At 39.2% G+C, this 19,086-nt stretch overlaps 1 pseudogene; it reads right to left on the reverse strand.

Moving 5' to 3' along the window:
• LOC121516979 overlaps positions 1–19,086 on the reverse strand; it is a 125,742-nt pseudogene that overhangs the window by 14,792 nt on the left and 91,864 nt on the right.

The raw sequence follows: 19,086 nt of genomic DNA on the forward strand, positions 1-19,086 counted from the left end.
CAAATTCAATTCCCCTTTCAGAGGCAACCATAAAAAGGGATTAAATCTATATTTTTCATTGCATGTACCCAGCTGGTCTGTCAACAATAACACACTGCAATCTCAGTGAATTTTGAGGAGGTGAAAAAAAAAAAGAAGGCGCTCACATCTGTGTGATGTACTCGATGCAATACACATGAATACATTTTCATTTTCTGTGCAGGGCTTTGACGGGGAGTCAAATCCAGGTCACCTGATCCTGGTTGTGATTCTATATGGAAATTGCCTTCTTTGCTGAGGAGAGAACACATCAAGCACGGGAGAAAGAGGGAGAGGAAGGGAGTGAAGAGAGAGAGAGAAAGATAAGGAGAAAAGGAGAGAAGAGGTGCAGCTGAGGGAGAAGAAGTGACGGCTTGATGTTGCCATTAGTATCGCTGGAACATCAGTAAACCTGATTTCTTGGTTGCTATAAAGGCATGAAAAACAATCCAATTTCCATCCTTGTAATAGAAGATCTAATGACATACTGAATATATAATGATATATATAATGATATACATTGGTGTTATGTGCAGTGAAGGATGTTTATGTGCTCTGTTTACGGTTGAGGGGTTTAGTTAGGTGCTTTGAGTGAAGTCAAGTGAACTTTTTTTGGCAAAGGGAGCCCAGCTCCAATGCCAACTTCCTATTTCATCAGGTTGCATTTTAGACATTTTAAACAGCTTTGAATGTTCTCTTTCATGATCCACTGATCCTGAGTTTCAGAGTTAAAACTCAGCAGGAGGGGGAGAACAAACCATGAAAAAGATTTGTCCCTTCGCGGGTATCAAACAGCAACTTGAGGACATTTAAAGACGTTTAAATCCATCTAATGCATACTTATCATGGGATTAAGCAACAGCCATGTTTTCCCCTTTAACCGTCAAATGAAAAAACAGGAAATGACTGCCTTTGAAAATTGCATTGTTTCAGAAAAGCATTCGAAGCCCGACAACACACTGTATTCCACACAGCATGAAATTAACTAATCAAAATTCAAGGTCCAGGAGCACATTTGGCAGCTGAAGAAAAACTTCAAAATGGCTTTTGTGCTGTGTGGAAATGAATGGATGTTCTCATTCAGGCTGATGTGAAAGCATTGCTTGTCTATTTCACAGCTTACAGGTAATATTCATTCTGGTATGCGTGTGTGTGTGTGGGGTGTGTGTGTGTGTGTGTGTGTGTGTGTGTGTGCCTGGTTTCATTAAAAAATAATCATCCCTCACTTTTAGGCAATGAGGCAGAAGACAGGCATTTGAAACGACATCTGTTCCAGTCGAGCCTTTGAAGTGAAAATAGAATAAACTGAAGGTAGAGCTAGTGGAATGACAAAACAGAGAAAAGAGAGAAGGCAAAAAAATCTCCAGGAAAATTCACATGTATTAATATAGCAGAGAGAGAGTGATGACACTCAACAGCTTGCAGAAACATGCAATCAGCCAGGAGAACAAGGAGCAGATCCTCTCATTTCTTTGTCTACATCTCTTATTGTACCAGAATCATGTGTTGGATCACAAGAGGCTGACAGAGCAAAGTGTAAATCAATGGAAATACTACTGATAAACTGTAAGTAGTAATGGCTCTAGAGGGAGTACAATGACATCACAAGTCTTCACAGCAGTACTTTTTAATAACTTGATTTTGGTATATCAGTAGGATAACAGGCCATACTCATTCTCACATGGAGAGATGTGAGGTAAAGAAAAGTACTGTCTGCATGAATACTAACACATTGCTATAATGTTTGTTAAATTGCTATAATTGCATGCTTTACTGTCCCTTTCAGCAAAGGTCAATAAACAGGGGTACTCAGCCTAGGGTTGGGACTTCCCAGGGGGTCACGAGAAACTGAGGGGTGGTCGAATTGTTTTCAAATGGTGTATTTTTACCATTTTTAAAAAAGAATATATACATGTAATTAGGTAAACATAAAATTAAGAAAGTCTTGGGGGTCCCCACTCACAGGCTGAAAAGTTTGAGAACCCCTGAGCTAAGCCACTGCAACGTCTACCTGTGGCCAAAGTGATAAATAAGTACAGCCCTGCTTCTAAATGTCTTATTTCAGTTTTAAAAACTCACAGACAGCTTGAGAGGGGTCTGACTCTAGACAACAGATCTCAGATGCTTCCTTTTTCAGGCTACTACTGTGAGACGCTACGTCGGGCAAAAAAGAGGTGACACGCTTCGCTTTTATTTATTTATTTTTTGCTCCAGTTTTAGATTTGTTTTAAAATTCAACTTTATTCATAAACAAAGTTAGGCAGTTACAATCATAAAATAACTTTGCTAATATAACAGTCTAAGCAACATTAAATGATTCAAACAGGAAAAAAAGGTCAGAGGTTAAATCAAGGATTATATTAAGTATCGACCCATTCCAGAAGTAATTATGTGAATGGTGGCACGCTTATGCTTCATTAGCTTTAGCTACAGCTAACGTAACTACACCAGTTACATAATTAAAGTTACTACATAAGCCAACGTAGCTATGTTAGCTTTAGCAATGTTAGCTTTAGCAAATGTTGCTAAAGCTAACATAGCTACATTAGCTACCAACGTGATGAAGCTACATAGCTGACGTAGCTAACACTAATGTATCTATGAAACATAGCTTATGTTCGCTGTGTAGATATGCAAGCTTTAGCAAACTTAGCATAAGCTATTGTAGCTAATGTAGCTAATTTAGCTTTCTTTGCTTTAGCTAGTTGTTGCTGTATGTTGCTAGTTTGCAACATAGGAAAAAATATCTCTTTAGCTTAGTTGGCGAACATAGATTTGTTAGCTTTAGCTTTACCTTCGTTTGCTGCATTAGTCTTTTCACGTAGGAAAACTTTTTTCCTTTAAGCAGACTAGATTGTTTGTTTGGCTTTATAAAACACTTCGTAATCAAGTTTTCCAGGTCAGATTTGTGACTTTCAAATTTTGGTAACCTTACTCTTACCCAATCTTAACCAGAAGTTTAATCTGATTTTATTTTGAAAGTGTTAGTGTGTATTTCTGACCTGGCAGGGGTAACGTCTCACAGTAGTGGTCTGCAGCCAGACTGTCTTGGACAGCTCAGTGGACTCACCTGCATCTAGTTAGCAACATTTTCCTTCTAGCTGTTCCTTTATTTTAATCCATAACAAATTCCTTTTCAATCATAACAAATTCCAAATTTACTACCACTATCTTTGATCTATTTGAAGTTCCCTTTTTCTTTCAAAATAAAAGCGGGTCTTTATCCACATAAGGCATCAGTTTCTTAGGTCATTATAAGATAATACAAAAATCCATTATTGAAAAAATAACTGTTTTGATTAAAAACAAATATTAAAATGCAGAAAAAGAAAAATTAATCAAGACTAATTATACAGATTGATTGTAATCTAAATCATTATTGTTTGACAGCCCCAAAAAGTCATCTATCTGTGGTTTTAATAATTTTCTACATATCCGAGAATGCCTTTAGAAAAAAAAAAAAAAAAAAACAACTTTAGAGAAAAAGACAAGACTGCTTAGCATCATCATGTTAATCTATTTGAGGGAGATAAAAGATAACTATTATCTCAAATCATTTTTTGAATTCATTTAAACCTGACATTTTGTTATAGACAAACTAACTTACTTCAATGTGAATAATTTTGTTATAATATTAATAAGCTTGAAACATTTTTTGGCTATAAAAGGCCAAAATAAAGTCGAGAAAAGTGTTTCCTTACACTTGTATCTGAACACCAACAGATAAATTTAATCGAACAAAGCAGTACAGTCTTCTCTTTATATTGAAAATGAGCATTTAGAGATGAAGTGATCACACCTAAATGTCTGACTGAACATTTTTTGAGTGTGTAGGAAATTATTTCTTCTGCATTACTTTCCAAATTTGACAAGAACAACATCCATTTAAAATATCTGACAGTGACTTCAATATTGAAATATACAGACACTTTTATGCAAATGTTGGAACAGTTGATACTTTTGTCCCTCTGCATCACCAGTAAATTCATCAGAGTGATTTTTAAGTGTTTTTATAAATGATTATCAGTGGAGTGGATGAACAAATATCCACCATGCATCCACCTTTTTTAAATGTTATTCTCTGTGCTTTTTCTTATGCAGTTGCAGAGCACAGTAATAATCACGACAGCTGTTGTTGTCAGTGCAGAAAAAAAGGGAGCGTCACATCCCTTATTCAGAACATCTTGTGGCTGCATTGCATTCTGGTCTATTTTCTGACACTGTCAGCAGAGAGATTCATATCTGGTCCTCTTGTACTGTGGATTTCTCCCTGTATGACTGCTGATGTGTAATGGTGAGTGTGTAAAGTGGCCTTTTGATTCTGATGTGCTGACATTGGATCCTCATGTTTACCATTCATATAGCTCCTGTTCTGCATTGCTGTGGTTGTCCTGGGGATATCGGGATCTGATATGATGTAATTTTGCTTACATTTGGCCAAATATATAGAAAAAGGGAGATAACCATTGACTTTCAAGACTTTTGACACTATTTTGTTAATGAAGAGTTAAGACCATTGATGGATTTTGTGAGCTTATATTATTATTATTTAATCCGAGCAGATCAGCACTGATGTTCTGAAAAGCCAGAAACTGCTCATGGCTGTTTGGTAAGACCACATGTCTTGCAGGACAGCAGAGTCTAAATATATTCAGGTTTCCATTTTATTTACAATGGAGAGAACTCTAGTGTCTAGTAGACGAAAGAGATGGAGGTAGAAGACAGAGGAAAGAGAGATGGTGGGATGTTTGATGTGCAGAGATAGATTGAGGAGAAGGTAGCTGTAATTCTGAATGGACAGCACTGCGCTGGCAAGAGAAGATTAGAATTGACAGGCTGATAACTGCGTCACCATCAAAACAGCAGAGAGAGAAACAGAGAGAGAAACAGAGGGAGAGAGAGAGTGAGAAAAGAGAGCTAGATGCAAAGCAGGAGAGGGAGTGGATGCAGAGCGGGCAGATAAAAGGAGAAAGAGAGGTGGAGCGATGTAAAGAGAAAAGGCTTGATAAGAAAAAGAACATACAGAGCCATCCATAGTTTAAGTGACATGAAAATTACACAATAAAACCAGGTGATAATACAGGAGAGTATAAAAGTGTTTGTCCAATCGCAGCCTCCTGAATATATGCATCACCATCACCATCATCATCATCATCATCATCGCAGAGCAGCAAAGTGGAGAATGCTGCATGGTGTATCAATTTCAAAAGGCCATAAAAACAAACAGAACTAGTGAGAGGTGATGCACTGATACGCTCTCTCTTTACAGTGAGGCTCATTACACCAAAGCATGATGCAGAGACTGAGCACAGCTCTCAGTCACATCTCAATACCAGACACTGCCAAAAAGTAGAGCTCTTTCATGGCTTTCAAACCAAACAACTGTATAATGGGAAAATGTACGCAGCATTGGATTTCAAAGAAAACCACGTGAAACAGTAAGGACTTGGTTTTGAATTGCTTTTAGATCCAATAAAATATTCAGCTTGTCCTAGTACTGACCAGAACAGGCAGAATTTCCCAGTTACGCTGTAGCGCTCTAAAGTCTCCTAACATTAGCTGCTAATGCTACTGATTGAAAGTGTCAGTATTTGATGCCAATTGTAAATCTTATTTCAGTAGGCACTATGTTAGATCTGTTTACTGTTCAGTAACTATAACCAGAAAGCATCATTTTAGGCATTTATACATCAAATATATCCTAACTGAATATATTCCTGAGTAAATGCTGTCTCAAGGAACAGTGAAGACACGCTGCCTTTGGCTTTTTGTTCCAAGCTCTTTGCCCACACTGACAGGATGGCGCATGTTATCTAGTTCTTGTTTTGCTCATCAGCTCAGACATGCTTTTACACTGATTTTTCATATTATCCAATGCCTCTTCAAATGTTAGCCTTACCACCAAGTAAAGAGGCAAAACTGTGGAGTTATGTTAATCCGAGCTACTGAGCGGTAGCTCAGTTTAGCTGGTTGACCAGCTCTTGGAAGAGTCCTGGCTGTGCCGGACTTCTTCCACTCGAGAATTATGGAGGCCACTGTGCTCTTCAGACCTTCAATGCAGCAGAAGATGATGGGGTACTGAGTTTAGAATAATAAGAATAAAAATATTTTTCAACTATAGCATCAGACTGCAACATAAAACTGAATAAAGTGAATGGGGTCTGAATACTTTCTGAATGAGCTGTACATAGCTATATGGAGTAAACTCACATATTTTTTTAGTCTTCAAAGATAAACCCACTTCTAAATAAGGCACTCTTTCCCAAAGTCTGGGTCAGGATAAACAGTTGTGCTGCAGAAGATTTTTTTGGGTCACCAAATGAGTGTTCGGAATTTCTGTGCTACAGTAATTTAATGTGACATTTATGTCTGTAGTACATATTATAACCACATGGGGAGCTCCACCCTATAACACTCACCCTCTCCACCATTAAAAAAAACACTAAACAAGGCTCCACCAGCCACTGGATGGCAAAAGAGCTTGCAAAAGAGATGCCTGGCTAATAAAAAGAAACGAGTTGTTCTACACCAGACAGCCACTGAAGGCCCAGGGGACCAAACATACAAATAAAGCCAATGTAACAGAGGTGAAGTGACTATTTCCAGGTTTGTAAACAGAGAGCAGCAGGTTAGGACCAGATTGAGTCCAGAATGAAAGTTATCCAAACTAGCACCAGCTATCACCTCAACCAACTGGATGTACGAAAAATCAAGTTGTTAGGTTGTGATGGCTTGTACCCTGCAAAAAGGGGGTCACCAAGTGCAATAAAGAGTATTTCAATTAAGAGTATAACCACTTCTACACACACCAGTACACCACTGGGTAGCCTGCTGGTAACATGGTGTGGATTGGCTAACTTTGATGAACGTACTTGAAATGACACTAATGAGAGATGTAACAAAAAATATATAAACAAAAAAATAACCAAGTTGATGATCAGAAACAAAATAAATGCCTAAGGATATTATAAAGCTAATTTAAACTACAAGGATAGATACTTTGGGGATGGCGGATGTTGATGATCATACTTAATGGTTCTCAATTTGTAGAAATGATAATAGATATCCACAAACCAATGCTGAGGTGTTTTAAAAAATCATATACTTTAATAAACACTCTGACCATGTATTCAGGCAATGATAATAGATTTAACTGTATGTTAGAGTGGACTGGATCTCCTCTGCAGTACAAGCATGGCCCTCTCCACACCAGCAGAGAGAAGCTCAGCTTAGTGCAGCTGTTACACTCTCTAAGCCTTTGTGGGTTTATAAATAGATAAATGGCCATGCTTAGAGGAGCAGCACTGAGAATAATGTAATTTCAAGATGCCGTATATAATTCTTTATGAATTTTTCACCACTAGCTGTAACTCACAGCCTTAAAGGAAAACAAGAGAGTTCCTGAAGGTTGTGTGTAGAGCAACAAACATATTGGAAAGCATCTTTCATGAGTGGCTACAAAGTCAGCTGGGTTAAAAAGGGAAAAGTGTGTTTGTCACAAGAATAATCTATCCAGTTGTTAGCTACAGCTTGTAAGAGGCAGGAAGTAAAGAAGTGTATGATAAATGATGAATACTCTGCAAAGTTTTTAAATATATGATCAGATGATTTGAGAGCTGGGGGAGAAAAATTGCTATTGTTTTTAAAAGAGTTTGCAAGTCTTTGTTAAGTTTCCATAATAAGGGTGGGGATCATGTGGGCTTTCATTTTGGTTTGTATTACATGTATTTAGATATTGGTTTCACCTTGCATTTCAAAGTACCCCCTTTTGTATAATGCTGTCAAGATTGTGGCCTTAAAAAAGTTGGCAGGCAGGCTGAGAATGTAAACAAAGCCTTTTGAGATCTGAAAAATTGTACTGCCTGTAAACTGAAGTTGATGGAAGCCAAAATACACATCGCTTGTTAAAATTCTTCACTGTTTAAGGATGTGATAGTAAAGAACAGGCTGCTATAAATTCTCTGCTTTTTGTTGGAGTGCTCCCATGTTCACTATGAAGTCTTGATGGATTAAAACATATCTTAAAATATATACAGTGCCCTCCTCATCTGGAAGCTATTACAGCTCCATGTCAGACTGGCCATCTGTAAGCAATGAGCAGAGCTGCATGTCAAAGTGGCCGCACAGATCTCTGAGTAGAAGCAGGCATTTGTCCAGAGAGAGGCACTCATCAAATATAAAAAATACAGCCCGGCCAGAACAATAATAATAATAATGAACCGGAAGTGCAGAATCATGGTCAGGATCTTTTAGACATGAAAGAACATCAGAGGGAGTCATATGGGTCTGATCCTGGAGAGCCTATTTTGGAATTTGTATCCAGTTCTGATAGTGTGCCATTCCAAATATACACGGTCTTTATGATGTGGGGCATTTCATTCCAGCTTCAGACATGCTGACTTGCACGACTAAGCAGGCAATGTGGATTTCACTTCAACCAATAGTCCTACTGCAGATATTTTAATTCATCCCCGAAGCCTAGAGCTGTTTCTGAACTTAGCTGCATGATTTATCTGACTGTGGAAGATGACTGACAGCTCTCAGCAGCTCCTCCCTACCAGCTCTGCCCGACAGCGCTGGACCTACTTAATCAGTCTAAATTGCAAAGTCGAGGCCCTTGTATTTGGTAATGTGGTGAAAACAGTGGCAAGTGAGAGCTAATTAGATTAACGGTAGTTTAACGAGCTGTTGGAGGGGCCCCCGCAGATTGGATTTTAATAAATAGTGGCAAAAGCATCTGCTCTGCACTTCCTGGCTCTGCTGGCATCCTAATTGGCCCCAGTGGGTTGCTGCAGCTCAGCACTACACACTGCAATTTAAGAAGAGAGCAAAAAAGGCAAAATGCTTATCTTCAGACCAGGTAAGTCTGAGAAAGGAAATAAAGAAATAGTCCTAATGATTGCACGGCTTCACAGGAAAGACCTTATCAAGATTAATACAACACTAGTCGAATTTCTAAGACCTTTATCACCACTGAACATCCACACAATGTCCACAAAGCAGGAAGAGAGAATCAAACCAGATTTGGATGTATTCATCCTCTCTATTGTTTGTTTTCAAGATGAAATGTTCCCATGATGAGGTCTTTGTAGAGGCAGCAGCACAGAAAGGAAAAAACAATTAATCAAACATGAATGAGCGACCATAGCCGGGTTATTTCCATAGCAACTGCCCAAGGGGACAACTTGAACCCTTTAATGTGAGCTGGTGATGTCTCTTTGTAAACATCTGCGCAGCGGGGGGAGAAAGCCAATGAGAGAGCCTGGCAACAGAGGCATCACAGGGCAGCAACCTCTTGGTTACAATCGAAGTTTCCATTGTCTACTGTTGAGAGGAGCCAAAAGTGCTATGAAATATTGTATTTGGGAGCATTTGAAGTTGATAAGCATCTTTAGACAGCTGCTTTTAAGTGTCAAAGACATTGAAGTAGTTTACAGTGATGCTGGTGGCTAATGAAAACAAAATACAAATGATCAGGGAGAAGAGAATTGACTCTGAAACTGAGTACAAACACACCCCTTGATGTGTATCACACATCTTATATAAGGCAACACATCTCATATTAATCTTCTAAATTCACCTCTAAAACCCACACAATGTAAATTCTGTGGTCAAGAGCCCTCAATCTAAGCAGAACATAAAATGCAATTTGAGTCGTGTCACTCAGCTCCACCCACCTCCATATCTAACTTCCTGTTTTGAATTGACAATTTTTTACATTAAAAAAGCTGCACTCTACAAGGAGTTTTGACTAAACAGTGAAGCACTGTTGTTATTTCATGGAGGAATTTCACATAATGATGAAGAAAAGCGGTTATAAGTGGGCTCTGATTTGGTTTTGATAAGACATTTCAAGTTTGGAGGACGAAAACCATTAAATATTGTGATGATGAACAGAATGGGGAAACTCAAAGCGTCATATATGGGAAGCTTGGGAGGTGGTGGACTGATCCCCTTAATCTCTAAGTTAGCTTTAGCAATGTGAGCTTTAGCAATGCAGCTGGCGTAGCTTACGTTAGCTTTATTAGTAGATATCCATGAATTTTGTGAGCTCTATATTCAGCAACATTAGCTACGTAGCTACGTTATTTGCGTAGCTTGCGTAGCTTACACAGCTAATGGGGCTGCGTAAGTTACGTTTGCTGTGATCGAATTTTTTCATGGAGGACAAGCTTTTTTCCTGTAAGCAGACTGTTTACTGCTGCACAAAGGTTTTACAGGCCAGCATTTTAACCGTTTTGGTATCCTAATCCTTACCTAACTGAAAGTTTATTTTGATTTAATTTTTGAAAGTTTAAGAGCGTATTTCCATTCTGATGATGTGGCGTCTCACAATAACAGTCTGCAAGAGCTACAGAAGAAGAAAAGTTCGGTCTGTGAGCTAGAGTACGCAGCCAGACCTCTCTCAAGCATCCTGGGACTACACAGCATAAAACAGGAAGGCTATTTTTTACAAGCACTATATATATGAATATTACTTCTTCTTTCATTAGATGAAATTGTTCATGTCCGTTATTTATTTTCTGAATCTATGAACAATTGAATTAATCTGGCTTTGAACATTTGAGGTAATGTAAGAAAAGGACTAAAGATAATATGTATATAATGTTAATATGTATAAAACACAGGGGTAGTTGTTATTTATTAATTAAACATTTTAGTGCAGATACTCCACATATTGAATCTTTAAGCAACCTGCAGGCAGTCGTCTTATTCAGCCACCAGCTGTTAGCAGCATGGTTTAGTGGCACAAACAGTACAAACAGATTCATCAGGGGTTTCCATGGAGGCCTTACTGTTGTTTAACTGTTCCCAGGTCTGCTCTCTGTCACCAGAATCATGAAAAATATGTCAAAGTCCAACAAAAAGATTTAAGCTAAAAGTGGAAAAGCTGAGATAAAGAGTAAGAAAAGGTTCATGTGCACTAAAAAAAGCTCACAGTAACCCAAGTGTAGACCAAAACTGACCAGAACTGCATAAGTATACATTAGGAGAACAGTAATTCAGTCAACCACAATGCTGTCTGTATGTAAAAAGAAAAGCCTGGTAGTTCTCTGTGGTCCATGCTCAAGTCAACAACCCCTTGTACTAATCTTCCAGCAGCTCTCAGTAAAGAACAACATCCAACATTTGAAAAAAGAACAATCTCTGTCGCTGTCTTTAAGCTCCAGAAGTGATGTGAATAAGGATTCTTGCTCAGTGCTGAAACAGCTCAACAGTGACTGTGCAGTATAAAGAGCCTGGCAGCTCCTGGAAGCAGGTATCGGTAACCTCTCCTACAAACACTTGTCCCAAACCTCAGTGGTTCCTTGGGCGAGAGTAATGGCTTCTTTGCACTGGGCTGGCTGTGCTATTGTAGAATCACAGAGCGGTTAATTGAAACAAATGACTCTAATAATGGGACATTATCCCCACAGGCTGGCTTTGTGGTGGGCCTAATTAGCGTTGCGGTGGTGGCGAGGAGGACGAGTCGCCGCGCTGATCCCTCAGAGGAAGCAGACGAGGGCCCCTTTAAAGTGGGCAGTACGAGATTCTCCTACTCACAGTGTGTGAGAGTGTTGGGCTTTCTCACAACCAGCGTGGTACAGTGAGAGTAAACATACTCAGTAAGTCTGGGCCCCTCTGTTTTGGCTGCTTTCCTTTTCTTTTAACTCTTTCAAAATAAAACAGCTCCAAAGGTTTGCTTACAGAACAAGTGATTAAAAGCTCATTTTCAAAACAAGTTTTAAAGGGATGGCAAGATTTGATGATGAAGCTGTACTATTTTTCAGTTTAAAGAACTCCATTAAAATGATCATATTCAATCTTAAACTGACCCTGGCAGCCAAAACCACACTTTTTTCAATGTGAAAACTGAGAAGTTCCAAAATCTTACATTTCCCAAGCCTGAATCAGGATGAATTTGCTTTTAGTCCTAGTAATTTCTTAAAATTTTACTCATTAATTCAAAACTAAATGAACCAATAGTTGTGACTGTTTTTTCAACTCCTCACCTTGTCCCTCTCTTGTATGTCATCACGTCCTCCTCTGGAGCGTCAATGGTCTGTAACTAATGTGACAACATGAGATATTGTTTTCCAGATGTATTTTGATCACCACTGAAAGCTGTTTTTGCTTTTCCTAATTGTTTACCCTTGTCCATGATGATCCCAGAAAGTCAGCTGTAATGCAATGTTCAAATCTGTGTGACCAAGCTGTTTTAAATATTCATTAGTCGTAACAGTCGCCTAAGGTTATTTGAATTAGCGCCATGAATATTCATGAAGTGCAATGAATGAGCATTTGTTTTTAATGCTCAATCCGTTAATACTCTTCTTCATTACTTCACTGTGAACCCTGCATGATAAGCGGTGCAAAACAAAGCTTTACTTTTTAAAAGCACATTTCTCTTTGGAAGACTATTTGTTTCAGTTTAAACGAAACGGGAGCGCCCCACCAATTATCTCACTGTCATTTCTCTTGACAACTACAAGACACATTGTTCACCCCTGTGGTGGAGGGTAGCACTGAAGGGCATCCGTCTTTTTGTGGAATGAAAAGCCACAACAGAAAACATTTCTTCTGTTACAAACAGTGATTTATCTGGGAACGTCACTGAGATGTCATATCTATCCCAGTGAAAAGCAGCAGAGCAAGCAGGTCATATGAGATATGTCTAAAACCAACACTAAAACAAAGATTGGTGTTTCAATTTAGAAAAAACACAAGTAATCCAGCTGCTCTGAGCTTGTGAAGACAAGTCAAATGGCAAACTGCAGCTACTTTTTTAATATAAAGTTTATTTTAAGCTAGTTTTCCACATAAAACAATCTACAGTGGAGAGGGTTTGAAATATGAGAAAGGCTGATCTTTAAGTTTCAAACATGCTTTTTGTGAACTGGTGTTTATTTGAACACACTCATACAATAACCTCTGAAAGTGTCTGCTTTTACATTTCTGAAAATACTCTTCCAAGATGTTTCACAAAGATTAGTGCAAAATGTTTATAAAGTCTTATTCTGACCTTTTCAACAGCTTCTCTGGAACTCTAACTATCCCAACAGCTGCCAGTATCATTTTTATAACAATGCATGTAAATAGTTATGTCCTCTTCCCCTGCTTGATTTGTCTAAAAGTTAACTGATGCCAAAAATGTACTTTCATTGATTTGAAGGAGTTACATTTAGTTAAGCTCATGAAATCTTATAGCAATCAGTTAGCAAGACAAAGACTGATTGATGAAATTAAAGCACAATATACACACCGCTAACACACCTAAGAGCACACAAGCATCAGCTGATTCATTGGATGGTTGCTGTGCACACTATATAGTTATGTTCAGTTTTCCTACATGCAGTCCAGCACTTTTATTTTAAAAGTGAAGACACAATAATGTAGTGCTTTTTTGTACTGGTAAGCCTATATCAATTAAAGGGGACATATCATGCAAAAATCCCTTTTTAAGGCTTTTCTAACAAAAATATGTACCCCCGGCCTGTCCACAATCCCCTCAAGTACCAGATAAATACATTTGCTCTCCCCCTCTCTTTATCCTCCTTTTAGAAAATTTGTGCTGAAACAAGCCGTTCTTAGATTTTCCCCTCATGATGTCATATGGGGAGTTAGACCGGCCCCTAGGTTCAGTTGGCCATTGGAGGAAAGTTACGCCCTCTCTCCTGATCCTCCTGTCAGCTGGACCAGTAGAGCTACATTTATTTCCTGAGAGGGGCAGAGTCAGACAGCTCAGTAACATTTAACGCCACGGACACAGAAACAGCTCGTCCTGAGCAGGCCTAAAACAGAGGTGTTTTTAGACATGCAAAAATCTAATACTGCAGAGTTTTTCAGCAACTAACTACACAGGCATGTTTTAGGGACCTCTGAGACCGATATAAACTTGTCAAAAATGGTAAATTATATCCCCTTTAAGGTAAGATTGGTGAGAATGGTTTTGACTTTGTGTTAACCCAAGTTAGAGTTGAAAATTTCAATCATGGATATTACTAATGAAGCACTCATAAGTGGGCATGCATGTACATTGTGTAAAAAGGACTACCGTTTCCACAGCACGCTGTTAATTACTTTGTCCGACACTAACCCTTGCCGCACCTTTCACATGCACGAGAAATTCATATAAATTCACAGAAATATTAATCTTCATACTACTTTGCTTTTGCAAGACAGATAGAAACATCAGCATAAATTATGGTCTTTTTTAACGTGCTTAAACCCTAAAAGAAGCATTTTCCAACACTTGACAGAATATGTCATTTTCTAGTTGTTTAACAGGTCACTTTACCCTTTGAGCTACTTGCGTCACTTTAACTGTTATATATTACAGTATTATTGTGCTGTAAATCCTGTTCCCAAGCAGCAGATACACTATTCTGTAAAAATTTTTTTAAAAACATCAGAGGAAATTCAGCATATTAGAGTGATAAGAGCAATTAAAGTTATAACATTTCCATCCGGTTCCTAAAATGCTGAAGTTACTTTGAAGTGGCTCGATATGCATGTAGGCAATGCTTTGCTAATTAGGGCAATATCGAACAATCAAGCCAACACACTGCTGTCACGTTGTTTTTCTTTTCTTTTATGTTTAAAAAAAGAAACAAGAACAACAATCCATCCATCAAAACTCTGTTAAAGCAGCCTCTAAACTAAACAAGAAAATCAGAACCTAAAACTGATCAGGTATCCATGATATCAATAATAACTGCTCACTACTACTTAGCAAAGCAGGGAACAAAAGAGCATCTCCTCAGGGCTTTAACACTTCACAAAAACAAATCCAGCACTGCATGTTTAACAGAACTGAACAAAGTCCCATCAGGAGTTATCTCAACGTGTGACATAAACTGGTAAAACTAGCAGCTTTTGGCAGTAGGGGCTTCCCTTCCCCCTCACCAGCCTCATTACACCAGTAATGAGACGGGAGCTGGTGCTCTGTTTCAATATTTAAACGTGCTGGCGTCCCCCAAGGCTCCGTGCTGGGCCTGTACAGCAAACTCCTCTGCGACCCTTCATTACCGTCTTCTAGTGAGTGTCCCCCCCAGTCTTTGATTTTTTTTTTCAAAGAGCTGGATCTCACTTGCTTTTGCCCCCGCTGTAGCTCTGCCAGACCCCAACAATCAGGGGACTTGTTGAACACACGGCCACCGCTTCCCTGAGCGCAGGGGTGACAAAACACTGACAGCTTAGGGTGAGACAGGGAATCTCCCTCAGCTATGAGCATTCACACTGAGGCATGTTACATTTCACAGAACACTGCAGTCAAGCAGGGCTCGCCCTTCCTGCCTCTATTCAAAGAAGCTGACGGAGTAGGTTTTGTGGAAGAGTTAAAAGAATGTACATGCATCTCTGATTGACAGCTGGCTCTTTTATAACTCATATGTTGATACTGCTGCTTGCAGAAATGGTGCAATTTTGACAAATGGTTCAAAATGGATTATTATGAAGGATGTGAGTGCAGCAGAGAGGATTGAACTAAACACAAGACTGGAAATGCCATTTGAAAATGAAAATCTTTAATGTGCATCAAATGCTACAGCTCCAAACTCACTTATTGTATGTGATTGTCACCTGTTCTTCCATCTGCTGTGCATCCTTTTGTTTTAATATTTCTGCTTCCTGTGGCGTTGTAATTAGATGATGAAGGCTGTCAGAGAGGATGTATTTAGATGGAAAAATGAAGGCTTTTACAGCAGCATATGATGTTATTTAAGCCTGAAATCATAAGATTATTATACAGTCGACTCTAAATTCACATAAATTACACACTTTAAAGCTACCAGGACGAATTGTTGAAAATTGTGTGCCTTTTCAGCACGATGATGATGGCCAATCCAGCGCTCGCAGTCCTGTAATGATTTAACTGTGTTTGCAGTAGGATCGATGTGCGCTGAAAAAGAGAATCCCAAAGCAGGGAGAAGTTTACAGAGCTTTAGCCTTAGGCTAAATGTTGTACAAAAACCAGCAACAACATCCCCTGAGATGAAGCGTATCTGTTGCTCCAGCTGAGCTTGTACTTGTAGGAGGTTTATATGAGCGCTGAAGGATAGCTTTTATTGAAGAGAAAGTGTATCCTTAAGGTAACGCTGTTGACTTTTTATTTATTCTTCATCGACGCTGAAAGAAGACTGTTGAATGATTAGCCATTTCAGCCATCTCCTCCAATTTTTGTCTGTGAGGCTTTTGTTAATGCAACACAACAAAGCTGGTCTCTTTATTTCAGAGCCCATTTCCATCCGGCTCTGTTATTCTTTAAGCATTCAGCAGAAATAGATTCAATCTGCCCTATTAGAGCTTTATCAGTATGAAATTAAGGTTAATTGACTTTGTTGGGGAAACATCAAATGACACATCTCTAATGAATCCAAAATGAAAATAACGTCATCTCCAATTGCCTTAAAATATTTCTCAATATACAGCCCACTTTCCTATTCAGCAGCCTCAGAAATAAGCTCCTCTTGTCCCAGGAGATAATAAATGAATTGAATCCCCCCCACTCCAACCACACCAGCCCCCACCTTCCTTCTTCCTTATCGGTCATCTATTTTTCCAGAGTAAGCTATTACTTGCCGGGGTTGCTAGGCAACAAGAAATATTAATAGCGGCTATTATTAGCCGGGCCCTGCTAGAGTAGTACTAAAATGTGGAAGTGGGAAACATGAATGTGTTACATAAATCTCTGGACCTTTCACAGTGTGTGCAAGTCTCTGTTTGTGCGTTGATTTATTGCAATGACGGTTCATTTATGAGAAAAGGGGGTGTGAAATAAGAAAATGGAACATTACCCTGAAGGGCTATTTGAGAATAAATAATTGCAAAGGTGAAACAAAAGCTGTTTAAGACGCCGGCACTCCCTCTCTGTTTTCTGTTAAAACGCTATTGGCCAAAAGGGGCTGCTTTGTTTCAATGCAGATCATATAAACTTTCTTTTTCACTGTGTACACAGGCATCCAGTTTAAATGTTGTCATCAACTAAAATCGGCCTATTCTGATGATTTTATAGGATTTATAAAAGCAGCCATCCACATAAAAGAACTCTAAATGTTCCAGCATTTTTCTCCTGCACCGCATATTCAGCACCCTAGTCCATGGATTGTGACCTAATCCTGAAGACTGGCTTTAATGGAGGCCTTAGCTACCACCCACGGAAATGAAAAAAAAAAAATGAAGCCTGCAACTTATGCAGTTTGATTCTGAAAATCACATAAGACCTGATTAACGGAGGATAAATGCCACGGATGCTCACATTAAAGCATAAATATTCATGATGGAGGGCAGAGAGAGAAAAAAAGTAATATTTATGTCAGATGAAAGTATATAACGTTGAATAATTCACCACACAGGCCATCTATAATTCATCTGGTTCGATCCTATGATTAAAGCATTTGAATGTGTTCGCCAGGGGTGTTTACATGTTCGGTCTGAAGCATGTTTAACACAAGAGAAAGTCCCTTTACTGGAGGGGGGAGAAGTGTCCTGAGAACCCTTTTGAAAATAAAAAGTAGCTGACAAGGGATACTCCCCTCTCCACCTCGTCAAGATTTTCCTTTAAACCCCTTATTTCCATCCTTTACTTTTTTTGCTTCCCTATAACGAAAGAAAAAGTGCAGCAGCGAGCTTCCTGCTTCCTTTCTTAGCTCACTTTCAGGGAATGGAAATCTCTGAGTTTTTTAGCTGAATAGATATTAAAGGAGCTCTGCTGCAGAGGTCTGCGTGTTAAGGAGGCAGCAGCTCCCTGTATTTATAAATGTTGCATGTTCCGACTCTGGCCTTGCTCAGACTTCACTGTCTCAGCTTCCTTGGCCTCTAACTGGTCTAATTATCACTCTAATAAAAGAGCGCTTTGCTATAATGAAAGAATTATCGGAGACTATTAAGAGCGCCGCAGAGAAGAATTTGTCATTTTGCTGGTTTATTGCTTTTTGAAAGAGTTTATGGCTGGAGTAGAGCCTCATAAGATCAATATTTTTTGGCAACATTTTGAAAAGCCTGAACTCTCCGTGACACGAACATGTGAAACCTTCAGAGAAAATGTTCTGTGCACTGACTTCTCGCCCTCTGACCACAGAGACTAATAGCCTACCACAGCGCTTGACTTGCACGTTCACAAAGGGCCGTAGCTAAAAAAGGGATGGATGAAAAAAAAGAAAAATAAAAGGTGCACTCACCGAGTGCATTGGCCCCGTGAGGAGGTGGTTGTCCTGACCCAGCATGTTGGACATCATGAGGGCGGGCAGCTCGGGGTAGGAGTAGGTGTTGAGCAGGCCGTTGTGAGGCAGGGAGTGGAAGGGGTAACCTGACTCATGCTCCATGAGGTGCAGCAGAGAGGGGTCGGCATGGTTGGGGGGTGTGATGGGGGGGATCTCGTAGTCTTCATCCCCTGCTCCTCCTCCACCGCCGCTGCTGCCTCTGCCTTGACTGGAGTAGCTCTGAGGAAGCAAAGACAGAAAGGAAAGGAGTTAATTTATGAAAGCCAAGGAAACAACAACAACAGCAATCTTTAATCCTCTGAAAATGAATTTGACTCCAGTTCACAGATACTTTCATTCTTTATGTTAGGAAAAATTCATGTCTATAACCCACCTACAACTTTTGCATGAGGTGGGAAAGTACAGAGTAAAAGCTGGAGTGTTGAATTCTCAGTGTTAAAAATTTCAATGTTGATTTTAACACTCAAAGTTTAACTTTAACTTCACTCAGAGAAAATGGGCTTCAGTGTTGAGTTATCTGACCGCGTCGATCCATTCAGTATGAATTTTTAACTCTATACAGTCAATTGATGCAAGCTCAACCCACTGCCATTTCAAATCTGGGGGGGGGCAGAACTTTCCCACCATGCCTTTGTGCAGAGTGTTTAGATGTTTATAAGATGTATTTCTATGTGTTTAGCTGTTTTTAGATGCTGCCAGTTCTACAGTGGTGACTGCTGGGATTTACTTGAACGCGTTTCTGGTGAATAACTGTTGTTTTTGATGTTTAACACTTTTGCGCCATGGGTGAAGTTATCTACTAGCTGTTCACTTCCTGGCTGCTGTAATAGCTGACCTTTAATAATGGAGAGGGTCAAGACTTTTAACT

This window comes from Cheilinus undulatus, linkage group 11 (assembly GCF_018320785.1).
Source record: "Cheilinus undulatus linkage group 11, ASM1832078v1, whole genome shotgun sequence".
NCBI classification, from domain to species: Eukaryota; Metazoa; Chordata; class Actinopteri; order Labriformes; family Labridae; genus Cheilinus; species Cheilinus undulatus.